Consider the following 18,462-nt stretch of genomic DNA (forward strand, 5'->3'; position numbering starts at 1 on the left):
CAGCCACGTGCCCTGTGCACAGACAGAACTAAGATACAAACAGCCTGGTGACAGCCTGGCTACGACAACTAGATAGAAATCACACAAACAGACACAGAACTTCTACCATGTCCATCTCTCTGAGCAGCTCCCCTGTTTATAAAATATTAAACCCTGGACATTTATTTTAGTTAGGATTTACAGTAAGTCATCTGCCATATTGTTGAGCACTTACAGGTTTCTATGGTTGAAAAGGAGAAAGCATAATTTCTCAAGCTTCATTGCTTGCTACAAGATGAGAAAATAGTCTAGTTAAGACTGCTCCTACCAGTGTCTTTATCAGAGCAGGAAGGCAGGATGAGAAGTAGTTTTTGCTGGTTCAGATGAGCTGCACCAATTCCCTGATGCATAGAGCATAAAGAGCCAAAAGCAGGCAAATGCACAAGGTCAAAAGTAATAAAAGCAGGTTCGTAAAAGCTAGTCAACATTTCTCTATGCTTGTGGTTTTTGGTTTTGTTTGGGTTTTGGTTTCGTTTGGGTTTTTTGGGTTGGTTTTGTTTCGTTGTTTTTGGTTGTTTTGTGGTTTTTTGGTTTTTTTTTTTTTTTTTTTTTTTTTTTTTTTTTTTTTTAATGAAGTGTATTTGTAAAACATCCATTTTTGTTTCTTTACATCTAAGTGATACCAGCCAGGTACTGCAATCTCAGCCAGCCAAGCTGAGTAAGGTTAAAGAAGGGAGCCTCTTCCAAAGACATTGCTGCTCTAAGAGCTCCACACAGTCTGGTAAGCAGCACTTTTTTGTCAACAATGTGAAAGCTTAAAATGCATGGGTTTTGTGATGTTATGCTGACAAATAGGCAGTTGCAATTCTTCTATATGAAACATTATTTAACCTGCATGCCAGCAAATTGCCTGTCCCTGGAGCTGCAATTTTTCACATGAGCCATAAAGGCATTTCTGAGCCTTTGAGTTCAGACCCCAATTCTCACGGTACATTGTGTGGGAAAAGAAGGTACACCTCCCAATTTCCTGCCAGGTCCCAGCTGACGATGACTTTCTCTCTGACTACATTCTTCCAGTATTTTGAGTTTAACATTGTGCTTTCCCATTTAGATTTCTATAACGTTTTGTTTTGTTTCCCTGTGTTTTGCCAAACAGTGCTCTACCTTGACAGAGCTGCTGTAATTTATATACGGTTTGCATATTGATTTCTGTAGTACTTTGAGACCCTTCAGGCAGAAGGTTATCACAATATAAGGTTTCTTCATCTGTCATTTAAGCTAACCTTTAAAAAAGACGGAGCTCAGTTCAGTCCAGATGTTTATCAAAACTGTTCTAAATCTCTAATGTCTGGAAAACCAGAAGGAATGGGTTTTTTGAGAGACTTTCAGTACCACTTAATACCAATTCAGACAAACTACCATATCCTGTCACTGTAATCACATGGGGTACTAATAACATCTAGCATTTCTGTAGGACTTTATAAAGATGAATCACCACAACAGTCCTTTGCAGTATTATCCCCATTTTATTATTGAGGAAAGAGAGTGTCTGCTTTTACATTATACCATAAAATGACCTGCTCTTTCAATCTAAAAAAACAGCAATGAAAGATGCAGAAACTACTACTCTAACTTCCCCAGCTCTTGTTTGGTGAAATGCTGTTTAAATATTTAGATCCTGCAAATTCTTGTACCATAATAGAATGTAGTTAAAAAAGCAGGCCTCTGAATAATCAAAGTGACACTCTCTTTTGACTCTGCTCTGACTCAACAGCAATATTTCAATTTATTGCAATTTTGATCATGGTAGAAAAGTCAGCTGAATGAAAAAATAAAGACACCTGTCACTGCTCACTATTTTCTCATGCAGCCTTGAATGTGCGATCCTATCATTTCGATAAAGCATCAACTTCTTGAAATCACAACAGCTCTCCATAGGAAAATAACAAGGTATGTATTCACTGTGTACATATCACAGGCTGCAATATAGTCCATTATCTATTGAAACACCTCCTAGTTCCTGCTTTCCATGAAAGGCCAGTGGGATTGAAAAATCTGGAAGTTGTTTTTATTTTGGTCCGTTGTTTTGGGGAGTTTTGTGTTCTTTGAAAAACCTCAGCCTTCACGACTAACATCACATGTACTAGAGAACCTTGAAAAACATTTTTGTATCTCTATCAGAAATCTGAAGGACCTAAGTCCAAAAGATGCTGTGCCAACTTCACTAATCACAGAAGCCACAACAAACAAACAAAAAGTTCAGCATCATTCTGGACTCACTTCCAAATGAACATTTATGTGGCATATAAACCTAACAGTACACAACCTGGGAAAAAAACCTCTACCATAAAATAGGCTCTGCAGAATTAATTAAGTACCAGCTTGACTCTGCTTCACATTAAGCAGAGTCGTCTAAGAAAAAAATCATTGACAAAAAAATCCAACACAATTCCACTGCTGACTCCCAGGGGTCACAACCTGGGAGTTATCCCAAAATACTGCAATATGGGTTTCATGGTGACTATACTCCAAATTGCACAAGACATAAATCTTTCCATATTAACAACACATGGCTTCCTGTCAAACACTGATGGAACCATCATGGGTCCACGGCTATCTTTGTTGAGTTGGAATTTTCTGGTGAAAGGCCCTTCAGTCCAGACCATTTTGAGATGTGACCTTCTGGAAGAAAACAATTCACAAGAAATGGGTCACCACATCCAAATTCTGCCCTCTGCAGCAAACTGGAGAGCAACCAAAAGGGACTTTCATTATTCCAGTTCTGTAGCCGGATAGAGAAATCAGTGTCATGTTAGATACCTAAATGTAGAAAAAGAAAAACTCCTTGCAAACACAGAGTTAAGTAAACCCTCAAAAACTGCATATGGTATTGTGTTAACTTCCATGACAATTCTTTGTGGCAGGACACATCCTCATGAGTAATGTACTTTCTAGGCATAACACTGAAACTGGCCAGGGGTATTATTCCAATTTCTAGAAAGGGCAGTTGATATAGATGAGAATCGGTGCTGTTTAGCAGAGGAGACAGCAGCACTGACCCACATATTTTAACAAGGATGCATGCACATGCAGGATAATTCCAGTAATTCACATCAAAGTTACAGGCACAAGAGGTGTGGATCAGGGCAGATGATGGTAATTGAACATGAAGACTACAGCAAAACAATTTTGTAGTGTGTTTGAAGACATTAAAATAAGAGTCTTTAAAAATGGATGATGAGTGAGCTCCTATTTTAATCACCCTCCCAAGGATTCTACAGTCCATGTCTGAAGCCAAATTCCAAATCTATTGCAGCCTAGACTGAGTTGCATTAGACAAAAAAACCTTCTATGCACAACCAGTGTTTTGTCGCACACCACTCAGCTTCCTAGAAGGCATGGCACTTGAATTTTGCTGGTTGAACCTGTCATTGTCACAAATGTACTGCTCCTTCCTCATAGCATGAATAATGTATTTAGATCTCCCATGTTACTATGAAGGAAGATGAATCAGCATTCAAAACTGTGGCATTTCTTAGTTTCACCTAACAGAAGAAAAACTGTAGAGTATTATGGATCCTTATTCACATTCCTTTAGAGAAAAGATTTAGTGTGTAGGATACAATCCCTGATACAGGTACAGAGAACACACATGGGCCTCATTTTCCAATGCAATGGACAAACCTAAAGAAGCAGTCTGATATTGCTGCCGAGATAAGCAGCAGTTACTGGGCAGCAGCCAGGCAGATAAAGCCACAGTATTATCCAAGGCAATATTGCCAGTGTCATTCTGGAACAGTAACTTTACCTACCACCAGTAGAGAAACACAGTAGATTGAATACCTCTCTAGCTGCTTCATGCACTGCAAGGCTGCTCTAATTGTGTAGCTGTAAATCCTCCATGAAAGGGAAACCCTGGGCACAGAAAGCCAATACAAGAGACATTGGACACCTGCTTCCATCTCTGTCTTGGTTGATTTAGCTTATTGTGAGTAGTCATGTGAGCATCTTTCCACCCCTTCTGTGTCTGGCCACTGCCTACACTCCGTCCTCTTCCAGACTTCGATTTAAACACCAAGCAATCGGGTGCAGCAGCCGTTGCCCTATGTCTTTACTAGAGGATGATCCGTATGAGAGTGTGTCCCAATGGCACAAGTGTTAGATACTCTCCCTCGAGACAAGCTACATGTTTGATAATTTAGTGAAAAACTAATTTTAATAGTAGTTAATGTAGTTAGATTAAAAAAAAAAAACCTCAGTCCTCTCTCAGTATTTTCTAGAACTAATTCTCTCACTATCCTGATTTATCCAACTGTTTTACTATTGCTCTGCTGGCTTTTTTATCTTTCTGGAACAAATTTAAGACTCTTTTTATTTAATTGCTCTTATTAATATTCATATATTAATGCAACACATTTATTATTCAAGTTGATAACAGTGTCTGTCTCCTAACAGCCTTAATTCAGAGAATGAAGATCCTAAGGAAATCAGAATGACATTGTTAAAAGTCAAAACATTACTTGTTTTGTTTCCAGCTATACTGGAGCTTTTTCGGGTCCAACGACATTACATGTATTTGAGCAGGAGTAGAAATGATGCACAGTTTTCTCAATACCCACTAATTGCTGTTTCTTGCCAAGTTGCCAGTACGACATTTCAGTGAGCCCTTCTCCAACGCCCTGCTTCTACCTTCAGACCTTAGACTTTGGAAGTCTGACAAAAGAGTGGATTAAAACACATGGAGAAAAACTGACCCAAAACCAAAGGAAAAAACCATGTTTAAAGCGAATGGACAAAGAACAAGCGAGTCTGACAGAGATGTCAAACAAGTGCTGCCTCACATTTACTCGTAGAAAAGCAGAACGTTGACCTTAAAACAGGGGTGGGAAGCTCTTGGTTTTAATTTTCAGTTTCCCAAAGACACTGGGATGCCGGGCACTGGCACCACATCCCATAAAACAGGAAGATGCTGCCACCTGCAGGTGGGAGTGCCAGGAAGACCCCAAATCACAGCCCTGGGTCCCCACACCACGGGCACGAACCCCGCGCTATCTGCCACAGAGATGCTGCATCCTGTTTCTTAGTCTAGTGTTCAGAGAGCAAGACAGGCACATAAATCAGCATCTTCTGCACAAAATAGGAGCTTTTGCTTTGTAGTCTTTAGAGTGCAAAGATCCACTGCAGGAAATACAAGACCTCTTCAAATCCTCACCACATGACACTTCCACCCCCATGATGCAAAGATTAAAGTAAGTTATTCTTGTAAATAAGTCCATGAATCCTCATCTAAGATCGTATCAACATCCATAGAGGCCCAAATACCTCTCATGGCTGTACTTGTAGCTTGCAAATTATGGAAATTTGCGTTTTTAGCTTTATGATGCTTATTCTTAGTTCTAAGGTGGGTTTCAAAGCACAGTTCTTTATAACAAGAGCTCAAGAAAGAGTAAACTGAGAAATTATTTAAGAAGAGTCTTAAAAAAATACAAAGAAATTGGCACTATAGAGGAAGAAAGTCTGTAACTATGGTTCACTCCAAATTAGGGGTTTGGCATATAACTTCCATATTCAGGAACATACTTGGAAGGACTCCATGCTCTCAGTGAAATATGGAAAGTCTCACCTTTTGAGTCCAGATAGTTTACAAGTTTATAGTCCTATTACCATGCAAATATTAATAGTTAAAAAAAAATAAATAAAAACATCTAAAAAAACAAACAACAAGAAGTCTTAGGAAAAAAAACAAAACCAGTTCCTTTTATCAGAGCCTTTTTCTCTGAACAGTGTATTTTACTTTTTTTTTTTTAATCAGAGTGTAAATATTGTATTATGTTTATTCAATAATACTCCCATCAGCATGCCAAACAGCACAACTTTTTTGACTAGGGACACAGTAAACCTACAGTGTCTGCCAAAATTTACTCCCTTAAGGCATTAGGGAGTCTCTTGAAAGTAGCTGTGCTTTGAACTGCCCTGGCTCCTGTGGGTTGTGTCTGATTAACTGATATTTTACATAACACTAGCAACCATCACCACAGCAAAAAAAAAAAATAAAACAAGTAATCTACAAATGCAGCAGGCACCTTCCCACATTGCCTGTTGCAAACTAACACACAGCAGATTATTCCATTCTGTGTAAATAGCAATGCAGCTAGGACAGCCACTGGAACCCAGTCTGCTTCAACAGCCAAATCTGGTGGTCCAAGTCTTCATTTTAAGAAGGCAACAAACTTAGCCCTAGCCCTAAATTTTAGAGACATAGAGACCCCTAAAGTTGAATGAGACCTACCTGCAAAGGCACCCTGAACTTTGCAAGCACTCCAGAAACTAACAGCATTAACAGCACTCCTGCAGAGAGATGGACATGTGGAGCAGCTTGTTTGCCTGCATGCTGAGCTGGGCAAGCAGCAGCCAACTCTGCCTCAGATCCTGCAGACTCTTCCAGCATCCTTCAGATGCATTCCCTGGACAGTCTGCACAAATGCCAGGACATCAGCTGTGTATCAGATTACAACATGCTCCCTTTGTGTTCACAGGTTTCAGTTCACAACTGCAAAAGCTGAAGTAACATTCAATAAAATACATTTTTTGTACTCTGCTTATGAAAATATCTGACACTAATAGACAACTGCCGCCCACATGTAGCACACTAGGGATCTCCATAGCTAAAAGTATGTCATGCACCAACTTGAATAATGCACTAATGCTTGTTGCTAGTGGCTATAATAATTCACACCTCCTGTATCAGACACAGAAGTCTACCCAAAACATACTCATGCCAGTGGGCTACATATGCAAATTACACTTTGCTGGGCAAAGAGATTAAGCCTAGAACAGTTCTGGCTGTTTTATACTCATAAACAACATCTTTATCTCTCTGCATATATCCAGATTTGGACAAATGCATCAGTGCTTTTAGTACATTAGAAAGGTGAATATATGCACTGCAGTAGGGGAAAAACAGACACTTTGCTGATTCTCACCAAACTAATTACTGGTGGGTAAACCCTGGATTGAGTGAAGCCAGCAGTTATATTGGCATGAAGTCAAAGAAGAATCAGCCTTGATGCATAGAAATGCAGCACACTAAAATTTAGGAAAAAAAATTCTGCCTTTAAAAATTTAGTGATAGCTTTCTTAATTTAAACTCACCTATACTGTATTGGAGCAAAACAGCAGCCTGCATAACAGGAATACTGAAAACAACTTACAGATCTGGGGAAGAAAATTCCTACTTGGATGCCATTCTCTTGATCTTGTCCAGCTGAGCAGAGCGGGAAAGTGGCTCTGCAAATGAAATGCAAGAACATGAATCAATTCATTGCAGCAAATATAAAAATACAACGCTGTTACATTGGTCAGACTTTCCCTCATATGCAACAAGCAATACATTGTATTTTCAATCTGAAGGATTTATTTCCAATTATTGGAAGACAAAATGAAAAAAATACAGGTCCCGATACTGTTTGCAGCTCTATGCAGACAGACCGCTGTGTCTGCATGAGTCTCCTGCCAAAAATCACAGTCAAAAAGTCTGACAAAAAGAATAAAACCAGCTTTGACTTAGTCTGAGCTGGGATGCCTGGGACAAGTCCATCTCAAAAGACATCCCTGTAAATTTACCTAGGTTTAGATCTGCAGCAGAACTAAACAACCTCCTCCACAAAAACGCACAGTCCCTCCCCATTCCCTCAAAGAAGGGGAATGTGGAGTGAAAAGAAAGATATTTTCTTTTGCTCTCATTTCAACACACACCACATATTCAGAGAGAAGTTCATCACTGTCCTAATTAATTGCTGTACATCGCTGAGTGCTTTCATCCTTTATGACGAATTGTAGAAAGAAAATATCTTTCTTTGCTTCTTATGGCACCTACTGTAGGCAGAGATCAATTCCTCTTGATCCAGTAGCCACTCTGTGTGTGATCTAAACCTCACAAAAGCTTAGCCATTCCTTCTTTGTTTGATCACTGAGACACTAAACTATCAAAAACTTCTTTATTCTATCACTTATTACCATTTAATAGCATGAGACCATCCAAGTGCTGTTATTGTACTAAAAGATGGCATCAGCATGACCCATCATGTCCCATCACTCTAAGCTTTCCACTCATCCCCAACTAAGCAGCAAACAGGGTCTTTGATCCAAGATTCAGTCTCTTCCTTACAGATTGGCATCTTCTGAAGTATAACATCAGAACACCTCCATCCATCCAAGTTTTGGCAGTTAGAAGTCTCAGCACGTAACGAAATCACTTTGAGAAGCAGAACCCATCTGACACTAAATTTTATGGCATAAGAGGCATCTCAAATTGGAGAAGATCTACACAAAGAGACAGCCCTGGACTTCACAAGCACTTCAAGAGCCCAGAACACAAACCAGTGCACAGCACTAACCTCTCATCTGTGGGGGGCTGCCCAGGTGCTCACGTGCCAAACTGGACAAGCAGGAGTTAGCTCATCTCTGACATTTATCAGGATGCATTCAGAGAGGCTGTACCCAAGCTAAACAACAGCAGCTTAGAGCCACTGCTGCTTTCTTTGGACAGTTCACACAGATGCCAATGGATCTGCTACTGCTGCTGAAGAGTCAGGTCTTGAGTAACTAGAAAGCAAAGGAATGCTATCCTGATTTAGATTGCTTCAATATTTAATCAGTACTGATTGGCCTTATAAGTCTCATAGATAAACAGCCAGAAACTGAAAACGTAGGATTTTAAGCTCTGGATGAAGCTGGGGGTGGGTGAAGTACTCCTACATTCTTTTTCTCCGTACCATACTATCAGCTACTAAATTTGAGAATTCCTTGTCACTCACATGCAACACATTTCTGCTCATCCCTCCCCACTGTATAATGGGATCAAAGATGACTTATCTGAATTATCCCACAATTGTAATGGAGAATCTCTCTGCTCTGCACGTGCATTTTGCAACATGACTCCAAGTTTCAATAGATTTGTCCATAATGCCCATTTCAGCTGATAAATGATTCAGTGCTTGGGGAAGAGGGAGCAGCAAAAAGACTGAGACTTACTGCTTTAATACTGGGATCATGTCTTAAGGCTTAGATTGTCTTATATTTAGCAATATGAACAAAGTAAAAACCTGATTTTGCCACATTTCTCAGTGGTCAGAACTAACAGAGCAGATGAAATCACAGCAAGAGAAAGCACCTCTGCAGTGGTGCAAGTGGAACTATTATTGACTTCATGGCAGTAAAATGGGGTAAGATAGCCCCTAATCTGCCCTCGGGTAAAAGGCAGGGAAGTGATACCAAGAAATCTCCTGCTGGATCTAATAGGTCCCGAGGGGAAATCATCTGAGTCTTATCTTTAACTCAGCTGAACCATAAAATGGGATGAAAGCAGACCTGAACAGAAGACAGATTCTGTAACTAAGCTGCTTGTTATGAAATTCTATTACAAAATTTCAATAGCAATTTCTGTGTCAATATTTTACAAAATAAAAGGAGTTAGAAAGAGGCAAAAAAAAATGCAACTCAATTGGCATCAGAGAAAAACAGCTACTGAAATAAGATACTCTTCACTCTTTCCTTTCTATAGCTCAATATTCATTAAAGATTTTTTTATAAGTTTAGGATATCAAAAATCAAGTCCAGGTATATCATTATCAGTATCTTTACACTGCTTACAACCCTACTAATGCTGGGAAAGAAAAATAGTTCTACACAGTTTTCAGAATCTCCTTGCACAAATCTGTTCAAGGGTCTCCCATACATGGGTATCTCCTTAGGGAGAAAGTCCTGTTGGGGATCCATGGACTAATATTGTCCCACTTATTCTCCCATGCAAGCTAAACCTTGCAGGTTAGGTTTCAGCAGGTGGGATTTTTAGATCAAGGATATACTAGGCCTCCTTCCACGTAAAAAGTAGAGTTGGGGTTTTCTGATAGAAGCTTTATAGTGCCTTCCCTGCCCACTGCCCTTATGCCATCCACCGAGCAATCTTATCTTCAAATGTGTTCAAGTGAAGACAACTTTGCATAAAGAGCTTAAATTAAATTAAGCTCTCTACCCCAGAATATATACTGTATGACCCACATTTAGTTTTTTATTTTTGGTTCATACTGTTGAAAAGAAAATCTCTTCTGATGCACCCAAATGAGAAGCAGAAGAATAAGCTAGTGCAAGCTCTGTCAAATACACACTTTGAGAAATGGCATCCTAGTTTATAGCAGATTTATAGTTCTTATCTCAAGTTTCCAAAGTTCATCTGAATCTCCAATACAGGGAATTTCAATGTATCAGTAAATCTTTTACGTCATGAAGAAAAGTCACTCAAAGAAGCAATGTCCCTTATCAGTGGAAGAAGTGATAAATCTGAAATAATATATAATTCACGATGACACATACCAAGACACTATAGCAAACACTGACACAAGACCTATTTATGGCATTGCTTTGCTAGGCTTATTCCCTACAGAACTATCTTTTCTTATTCTGACCCAAACAACTGCTTTGATAATGCACATCTTTTCAGAGCTGGGTAAAAAAAGCAAATCTAATTCAGCACCCATTTCTCATGATAGAAAACTATTGGCCCTCAGCCAGCAACATACAGAAGTATATGAAAATTTAAGTGCAGATCAAAGAGAAATGTGACATGGTATGGCTACTTCAAAAAATTCATGACCTCAGACACCAAACTATCCATTGTCTGAAACATGCTAATACAAATGTTAAACTGTCCTTGGCTGGGGAACAAAGGTTTTGTTTAGTTCCTTCACACCATCTTTGTCAGACTGTATTGTTTAATAGTGGATTCACAAGCTCTGTAGAAACACAGTCTTCTCAAATCTCTCTGATATGGTTCATTGCCACCCTGAAATTCAGAATCTGGAAATACTCTACAAATTTTAGCTAGAACTCGCAACAACCTCAGGAACAACGTCACCACCAGACAATTTTGGGAAGTGCATTAAATTTAGTGACTACAGATGACATAACTGTCATAAAATATCACATGAGTCAGTATCACAATCCTTGAATATTAAAACTAGCTTTTAAATAGTTTAAATATCACTCAAAACTACCTGGGATGATGTAGAATTTGAAAAGAGGCATAGCTATATATCTGGAAAAACAAGAGAAACCATTTCCCTGCCAAGGCCATTACTGCAGTTCACCTTCAAATTAACAACCAAGTAATAAAAATATAATAAAAAAAAAAAGAATCTACAGGAGAGACAATGCTCTTGAGACACAGAGCAGGGAGGCATGTATTTCCATAGTCACCTCTACATCAGGCATTAGCCAAACAATATACCTACAGTGGCTGGCAAATCAGTTAAACTAAGAAGGACCCAAAAGCTGGCACAGATGTTGCACACAAGTTTCACACTATTTAGCCAATTATGGTTTTTTCTCTCATCTTTTTAAGTGAGTCATACAGCATAATATCATTTCAAATGTTAATATATTTGGTTTGAAGAGAGAAAATTATTCCAAACCTGGCTGTGCTGCAGTCGAAGCAGAACTGTGCTCTGAACAGCAGCAGATGTGCTGTCTACAAAGTCTGTTCAGACCAGCCTGTGAGATACCAGGCCATTAGAAGAATAGAGAGAACCTTTACAGACTGGACAGGATTACAGTTTAATGATATGTTTTCCAATACATTTTTTTAAAAGATAAGGTGGGTGTAGACTGGTGGAACAAAGGAACATACATGCAGGAAACAAGGTTTACAGAGAATTCAGACAAGGAGAAGAATAAACCCAGTAATATATGTACTTGGGATGTACTTGGGTAAACACCACAGCAGTTATATTGAAGTGGTGGAAGTGCAATAATGTCTACAAATGGGAGTGGAACAATAATTTTATGCACACATACATTTGATATATACAGATACACACACACACACACACACACACACATATATACTTGTTCAGTTTAGTAAGGTTAAGGGCTGATTGAATCTGACAATGCTTCTCATCCCTTCCTCCCCCCTCCTGACAGGGAGAAGTGCATGAGAAGATGAATCCTCAAAGACATGCTGCAAACAAAAAAGCAAGCCAGCAATTCCACATGCCTTGAGCTACATCAGACTACCCTTGTTAAGGTGAATTTTCAGCCATCTTTTTCCCAAAGGCATATGCAAAGAGTATCTCAGGCTCTTGTGAAGCATCTCCTCTGACTAGCATAGCCCACACTGATTTTTTTTCTATAATATATTAATAAAATTGAAAAATCTTTGTCATCTCAATGGATCAACCTGCAGTTCTGGGGCATCATGAGAAGAACTCAGCACAAAGTTTTAATCACCAACTGATTTTCTGCATTTAAATTCAGTAATAAATTCAGTATATGTAAACTAGACACAGATATTAGGTGGTCCAAACTTGGCCTTTAATCAGTCAAGTGATCCTGTTTTCCATCTTCATAGTGGCCTTCCAGACAAAAGGTAAAAGCAGTCCATTAGTAAGTATGGATTGCTGAGGGTCTGTGATAATGGGGGTTGTATAATAAAGCTAAGATAAGAAGAGGCTAAGACATATAGCAGTAATGAAATTGCCTGCCTCATTCCCAAACAGAAAAGCCTCTCAGTTAAGCGTATCAGATAACTCCCACTAAAACCAATTTTGTGATACAATTTTAACAGTAGGATACAAGTCATCCCCTTCCATTCCCAGGTGTTCACCGTTTTAAACTCAAACAAAATGACCTGTATCAGTATAACTTACTCTACTTCCGTCCGTGAAGCATGAATAAAGGGGAATCCTAAACTATAAAACCAAGAATCAGGCCAGAAAAACTTATGTAAACCAGCCCATAGAGCCACCTTAGAGCAGAAGGGAAAGAATCTGTCACTTTCTTCAGCTAATCTTAATATGTGAAGGAGGAATTCACCTTACTCTCTTCTTTCTTAGCTGAACAATAAAAGAAAATAAAGTGTTCCTGAATAAAATGTTTTCTGTATTCAAGCTGGTTTATATCATAGTAGGAATTTTAAATGTGAAACTATGCAGTGGCATGTTACGGAGTAAAAGAAACCAGAAAATAAGGAAGAAATATTCATCTGGCATCTATAGGAACAGAGGATCATGTAACAGATGGAAAGGGGAGTCAGCTCCAAACACTGAATAACCTTGTCTGTCACCAGCCTCAGATGAAAAACCTGCCATAATTAGAGGGTTCTGGACAGCAAAAAATGAGTGCACTAAGAAACAGAATATTACTGGTAGCAATAATTTCAATACAAGGACAACATCTGATTTGGCTGATATTCTTTCTCAGAAGCATTATTCCATTCTTTTTCCTAAAGAGACTAAACACAGTCCAGAGAATCACTTCATAAATTACTCCTGTTCTTCAGGGAAAAAAACAGCAACTATTCTCTTGACTTCCAGCAATAGAGGACTGATTTCTTATGTACATGGGTGTGTCTAGTTTATTCAGTATGCATCTATGGACTGAAACTTTGGAGATCTTTATTTTATAAAGCAGTAAAATATCATTAAGAATGTTTACTTAATGTCTTGCTTTAAAACAACACTTTCATAACTTTTAAGGTTATGATAACAACCTTTTCAGAAAGTCCATGGAAAACTAGGAAGCGCTGGAAAAGGAATTTCTGAGAGCTCTTATCACTGTTTATAACAAAAGATCATCCTTTCATGCAAAGTGTCAGGTAGGAATGGCTTGATGATAGGACATATGATGTGTTATCCACTAGTGGTTTTTTAAAATCCAGATAGGTTTCATAAGACAATGATTTTACTGAGTTTCAAAGTGAATGTATTCCCCATCTCTTCTCTCTCAAAAAAACCCCCAACTGAACACATAAGAACTTCAGAACAATTTGCTTAAAAGAACATCACCACTGAAGTTGCTATGACAGACTTGAAATATAATCCTCTAAACTAGCTTAATTTTCAGCAAACCTTGTGCAGATGCTACAGAGATGACACATTACTTACACCATCATAAAAATGATAGAATGCCCACAGTGGAGGCATTCTAAGTAACAATAACAAGAGATCACCTTCACTGAAGACTAGGAGAGACTTTTCATTTTTAGACAGTTAGTTACATGCAAGGGAATGAACTAAGAACTAAACAAAAATGAAATTGCCAGAAATGCAAGCCATTTTCCTGTAGATTCCTCAACATAGAATGCTTCTCTTCTTGACTTGCTTGTCCCTCTGATACGATAGGACTGCACCAATTTTAAGTGCTAAGGACTAGGAGGCCAATTGCAATTACCAGACCTTGCAAATTAGCAAGTAAGCAAACAAACGCTATTAAAAAGCCCAGCCAAGGGTAACACAGCATGTCATTTACTTTGTTCATTGTTTTTCCAAAGTGCAATTTAGTCTCCTAACACTCCACAGCACACCAGTGAGTGTAGCGGCCAGAAAAAGCATAAAAGCTCCCACCATCAATGTCTGTTTACTGGGTTTTGCAATCCTGTCCTCTCAGCCTGTTTCAAGAGCTGAGACTGTGGTCCTGGAGGCAATTCAGAAGAACAAAAAGCACTGTGGCACCACTACTGCGTGCTGTAATCTGCATGTGTGTTGCAGCTACCCTGAATGCCTGCAGATGAGTAAGGTGCCTTCCAGTCCACAAGAAGGTATCAAGTGTCCTGTTCAACCAACAGCAATCAGTATAGGTCACAAACAATTCATTATTTATAAAGCAGAAGTAACCACAAAGAGTTTAGACTAAACCATGTCAGTATAACATATCTTGTTTAATTTTGATGGTGACTACAAAAAGGCCAATTGCAGACAGGCTGGAGCAGGACAGACAGGGTAGAGTCACAGTATTAATGGTTTAGCTGCACCTCTCCTGTTCTGGTGGCAACATAAAGGTGACCAGGAACACTCTTCTGCATGCAGTCATTAAAACTGCAGAGAGATGGGGCAATGCCACAAGGGGGTTGTGACAACTATCAAGTCTACAGTTTTGCAAAGCTGGAGACATTTTCACAGTATGGATAGCGCATCAAGGATTTAATCTGTACATTTAATTCAGGGATTTTTTTTCTTATTTTTCCTCCCAGCTCTCTGCTGATTTTTTTATAGTAAGAAGCTCTGACACAGGGTACAATTTCCAGGCTGATGTGCGTGTCAGCAAAAGGGTTTCTACTGCTCAGTTCTGACTGCAGGCACGTATATACATATCCACAGTGGGCTAAAGTTTTAGCTGCATTAAGGCACAGCCATACTACTTCAAATCAAAAAGTACCTACCTCAGATCCAGCAGGAGATCCCCAGCCCACATGACACTTTGTTTTCTGCAACTTCAAGTACATGTGAAAACTTCTTATTTTTTGGCACTTCTTGAACTTTTAAACCTGCAAGCTTCTAGGCTTTATTATTCCTCAGAAGCCCTCAAGATCTCAACAGATGAACACTGTTTTCTTCTTAAAACACACCTAAGAACTCTACCCACACTTCAGTAAAGAAACAGTATTGAGCTAGACTTCCCACCTCACCACAGCTGTAAGGGGAAACTACAGCCTCTGGGAACTATGATAATATTAATTGGTATCACATCCATTTACTGTTCACAACATTTTAAAATATATAAATACGTATTTAAGTAACTCCAAATAGAGATTCCACTTCATAAGGGGGGAATTAAATTATAACCAGCAGCTCATGAAGTTTGTGATCAGTAACCAGTAATAAGGCAGACACGCATTCCTGGAGAAAGTCTTAAAATTAACATGGTTTGTTATTCCAATTTAATTGGGTCAGATCCTTGGCTGGCATAAGGTAATACAGCTGTAATGACTTAAATTAGTCTATGGAAATAGGGAGAGCTTCAGCTATTCCACTGCCATAAGGGGTCCATTACATGGGTTAAGTCAGTTCTTTTTTATGACACCTGCCTGAAGAGGGTATGTATTAATTCCTTCATTAAGCCCCAATCTTATACTATGCTAGGGTCTGACTTGCATGTAAGGGGTACTGAAGTCTGGTAAAACAACAGACTGATGCCACTTCCCCAGCTTGTAGAGTGCACTGCTCGCAGCGTTGAACACTCACATCACAGAAGGCAACAGAAGCAGCAAGGAATCCCAGCCTAATCCTCCCTTTTCTCTCATAATACTCCCTGTGTTATTCACACACCTTCTGCCAGTCAGTCCTGAAGAGAGAAGACAGCAGTCTGTCCCAAAAGGAGCCTGACAGCACAGTGTGAGTTCCTTTCAGCCCGTGAGCTGCCCAGCAGCAGAGGCTGCTCTGAGATTCCCAGATCACTTCTCAGGGGCCGCCTGTGACAGACACTCCTGTTTAGCCATTTCTGCAGGGATCCCAGGCTTTGCTACACACCTGGACTTGCTTTGAGAGCTGGCTCTTGATACGGCCCTGGAAGAAGCTCTGCTGTGAGGGGACATTCAGGGTGTACAGCAGCTTCGAGCGCCTCAGCGCCACAGCCAAGGCGGGACAAGTGGGGTGCAGAGATCACAGTTTTGTTCAGCTCATGCAGTAAATTGAATCAGGTTTAAGAAGTGGGGTGGTTATTTCTGTAGCAGATGCCAGGATGATAGTACGGGTCCTGTTTCTATGCTAAAGTCTGACCTATGGGTCTATCTCTGCAGCAGTATATTCATCCAACATGATAACAATACTGAAGTCAACCAGGGAAAGTTCTTAAAATAGATATTGGATTCCTGATATCCTTGAGGAAATTATTTTGACCTTATATTGCTGAAAGTTCTCCCACAGTCATACTGACAGAGCTCCTTTGTGGCATATAAGTTTATTAGAAAAAATGCCTGTTGCAGATTTTCTGATCAGAACCAAGTAATGCAAGTCAGAGGCTCTGTTCAGCTGATTCAGTGATAGCTCTCTTCAGTAGGGAGAAATTACTTTTGTGTAAGAAGCAATACCCAGCTTGTTTCAAACCTCAGCCTCTGGCAAATCTGTCATAGCAGGAGACATTCCCTGTTTCTTTGACAGATTGGCCTGCGGCTGAAAGTTAATCTAACATGTCAGAAAAAGTATACAGTAGGTAAAGAAAAAAGCCAAAGCTAACCCTCTCAGCATTTTACATCAGGGTATATTTGAAAGAAACACTCATTTATAGACAGTAAAATATTGCTCTAAGTCTTCAAATTAAAAGAAAATGAAGGCATAAAAATATGCTAGCAATAAAAAATTAAGTTTACAGAATGAATGGAACAGCATCCATAACCTACACCAGCAAAAAAAAAAAAAAAAAATACTACCACCAGCTGACAGTCAAAACTCGTTTTTTTGCTATTACAAATCAATTTTCTTTCTCCTTATCACTCTGAGTGCCAAATTAAGAACCAGTTTCAATTATCATGATGCATAAAACCATGAATTTTGGCTACTACAACAATTAAAAATCCCACTTGCCAATGCTATCAATGTGTAATTTTGTTCTTGTCACAGTTTTATATATCACTACAGTCAGCAGCCCGAATTTGCTTAAGTTTCTCTACTCTTTCTTGCTGATAAGGTCCCTGAAGTTACATAAAATAGCATTCTCAGAAATGCACAAACATGTAAACTCACTGAAGCTTTTGCTTTAAACTCAACCCCAGCTCTTAAGCAAAGTTAATAGGATTGCTGCTGGCTAGCACTAATCTTAGAAAGCCGAAGTAAGCCAGAACTACATTCTCTGTGGGAAATGTAGTTTTATCAGAAGTCTAAATATTTTGCAAGAATAGTTCAATGACTTAACTCCCTTGATGAGTAGTGAAGCAATAAATTTTTATGTTATTTTTTCCAGTGATTTGATTTTCAGTTGTACCAAACTGTTAAGATTATATTTATGATTTTTCATTTGTAAAATGAAAATACTGAACATCTCAAAAATTACTTTGCATTCAATGAAAAACCTTATAGATTGGGGGAGAGGGTTGGAGAGAAAAAGGGTCTGACACACAATGAAAACACATTTAGCAGTGTGAGATTTTCCCAGGGGTTTGAATTTCCAGGCAGCCACATCCAAACCATTAAAACAGGGTGAAACTCTACTGCTTGTTGCTATTCTAAACATGTAAGGAAAATTTCATAAAAACTTCTCATGTTGCCAACTTTCTTAGGCAAAGCAACGCTCCTGGTTCATCTGTAAAGTGTTTATATTAAATGGTGAACAGTGTGAGGGAAAAAAGTGTGATACAGTTTAATCTCTGTAGCACTTCTATAAGCCAAAAAGAACACAAGGAATGAAGCAACTCACCAACCAGTCTAAAAGTTGTGTTAAGGCTCTGAATGCCCTTTGTCAGTGTCACCTGAAGCATCATTTTCCACTTTTCACGTCTTTAACTTCCTATTCCAACACCGTAACAGTTTTTTCCCTAATCCATTAGTGCCAAAATAAGGGCAATTGTTTTGCACCAGACATCATTTGACACTGTTGGGGTATTTCCCATCTCCCTGCGCTCTGCGATGGAAGGTGCAGCAGGAGGTCAGCCCAGGGCCCAGCACTGCTCCCAGCCGGGCACTCCTGAACTCGCAGGGATGGGGCACGGCACAGTTGTTG

General features: G+C 39.2%; 1 long non-coding RNA gene across 1 annotated transcript; it reads left to right on the forward strand.

The window, feature by feature from the left end:
• Positions 1-672: 672 nt before the first annotated feature.
• On the forward strand, positions 673-12,138 carry LOC125332474. The gene is made up of 3 exons (XR_007206507.1): positions 673-760; positions 1,850-1,929; positions 11,956-12,138. It is a non-coding gene; the product is annotated as an uncharacterized LOC125332474 (long non-coding RNA).
• Positions 12,139-18,462: the final 6,324 nt, after the last annotated feature.

This window comes from Corvus hawaiiensis, chromosome 13, assembly GCF_020740725.1.
Source record: "Corvus hawaiiensis isolate bCorHaw1 chromosome 13, bCorHaw1.pri.cur, whole genome shotgun sequence".
Taxonomy (NCBI): Eukaryota; Metazoa; Chordata; class Aves; order Passeriformes; family Corvidae; genus Corvus; species Corvus hawaiiensis.